The sequence below is a fragment of the Nicotiana tabacum genome, chromosome 16 (assembly GCF_000715075.1).
Source record: "Nicotiana tabacum cultivar K326 chromosome 16, ASM71507v2, whole genome shotgun sequence".
Classification (NCBI taxonomy): domain Eukaryota; kingdom Viridiplantae; phylum Streptophyta; class Magnoliopsida; order Solanales; family Solanaceae; genus Nicotiana; species Nicotiana tabacum.
The window spans coordinates 159905271-159907664 of record NC_134095.1 but is presented as its reverse complement, the minus strand read 5'-3'; the positions used below and the strand labels follow the sequence as shown (position 1 = coordinate 159907664).

Genomic DNA, 2394 nt, shown 5'->3' with positions numbered 1-2394 from the left:
AGATTTTGTCTCGTTTATTTTATTGTTGGAAGAAAGTAGGAAAAGTGTTGTATATATTCGGCTTGCCTAGCTCCGATAGTAGGCGCCATCATGACACCCGATGGTGAGAAATCCGGGTCGTGACAGTAATCTTGATTTCCTCAGTTTTAATTCTCACGGAGAAATTGTTAAAGGCAAGATTATAGATTTTCTAGTAAAAATATTCTTACGAAGTTTTTACTACGCTTGAGCACAATTCAGGCAAGATATTTCAGTTTAATCGTCACTAGTTTTAAATTAATTAATTGACATAACCTCGCGGAGTGTTAATTATTTATTTATTTCTTAGTGTAAAAATATAGTTGTATTAGCAATAAGAAATTATTCTTTAGAGAAATACGTATGAACCTAAGATTTTATTGTAATGATATATCAAGTGAATTCAACGATTCCCAACTCTTTTTAAATATAAACTTTTCAGAAGAAATTTGTCTTAATTTATAATTTCAAACACGCCTTTCATCAATTTAGTTCTCTCAAATAGTAGTCAAAATATTATAAGTATGTAGCTTAGATTGTCCAATCTCTGGGGGACGATATCATAAACTATACTAGAATTTGACAGAGTACGAGCATAAAATCCTACACACACAAGCTTCGTCAAATTTTTGGCGCCGTTGCCGGGGATTGGCACATATCTACTTCAGATTAAATATTTTATTACTAATTTGAGAATTTATTATTATTGTTAATTTTTCCTTCAAAATATTATCTCCTACATACTACTATCATAATTGCTACTATTATTAGGAACAATTCTATATAATATTGTAAAAAGCATATAAAAAAAATCCCTCATAGTTAGTACTTCAACCTACTCTATTTTATATTTTATTATTATATTATTATTGTTAGTACTAACATCTATATAATAGTATAATATATTAGTTTTGTGATTCACAATCTCATTTTTTTATTTGTCAATATTTTAAGTATATTTTATTATTATTATAATTGTAAGTACTTGTTTTTACTATTCTAGTTCTAAAAGTATCCTTTATACTATTCTATATTACTATTATAACTATTACTTTTACTATATTTTTATAAAATAATATTTTATTCAACTTTTTTTTAATTGATAGTACTTTAATCCTTCAACATACTTTATTTATTATTGTTTTTTCATATAATATAATTAGTATTATATTATTTCTTTTGATAGTTAGTTACAACTTACTGTTTTAGTTAACTATAATATTACCATACTATTTTTTTTAATTCATTTTTAAAACTATCTATTACTATTTTAGGAACTGTCTTTATTTTACTTTAATTTCTGATAGTTTATGACCCGCTCTTCTGCAAAAGAATTGGCTAATTACGATCCTGAAATTGAAAAAACTTTGCGATTGTGCAGGAAAAGACAAATATCGTCTCAAAACATAACTTGTAATAGAATGGAACACCAATTAGAAGATGATAACAATCCACTACAATTCTACCACAAGCTCATGTAGAGGAGCAGTTTGATGAAGCGGCGCCAAGACCAGCAAATAGAATCCTAAGGGATTATGCTAGACCTGATCGCTTTAACTGTGAATCTAGTGTTAGGAAACTTCCAATAGCAGCCAATAACTTTGAAATCAGGACAGGCCTGATTCAAACAATTCAACAATCTTGTATTTTCACTGGTGATCTAAGTGAAGATCCACATAGTCATTTAATTGACTTTTTAGAATTGGTTGAAACTACAAAGTATAATGGAGTACCTCCTGAAGCAATTAAATTAAGGCTATTTCCTTTTTCTTTAAAAGGAGAGGCCAAAACTTGGTTACGAAGTTTGCCTCAAGGGTCTATTACCACATGGAACCAAATGACTCAGAAATTTTTAAATAAATAATTTTCCCCTGCTAAAACAACAAAGTTAAGACAGGATATATCTAACTTTTTGCAGACTGACACTGAGTCAGTTTATCAAGCTTGGGAAAGATTGAAAATAATGTTAAGGAGATGTCCACATCATGACATTCCTGAACATATGCAGTTGTACATTTTTTATCATGGTTTGAAACTATCTTCTAGAAATCTAATAGATGCAGCTGCAGGAGGTTCCATAATGAGAAAAACCACAGAAGAAGCATTGCAATTGCTTAATGAAATTTCTGAAAATGCCATGCAATGGCCATCTGAGCGTGTAATCATTAAGAAAGCTGCTACAGTAAATCAGGTGGATGCTTTAAATACACTAACACAACAGATTATTTCTTTGGCACAAAAATTTGAATCTTTTCAGGTAAATACACAACAACCAAGCCATTATGAGGCTTGTGACGTGTGTGGAGGAAACCATCTAAACCATGAATGTCAAGTAACCAATCAAAATGATGAACATGTCAATGTCATCGGATACAA

The 2394-nt window shown here is 29.8% G+C and overlaps 1 non-coding gene across 1 annotated transcript; it reads right to left on the bottom strand.

Moving 5' to 3' along the window:
• Positions 1-1903: 1903 nt before the first annotated feature.
• On the bottom strand, positions 1904-2010 carry LOC142171337 (small nucleolar RNA R71). The gene has a single exon (XR_012700909.1). It is a non-coding gene; the product is annotated as a small nucleolar RNA R71 (small nucleolar RNA).
• Positions 2011-2394: the final 384 nt, after the last annotated feature.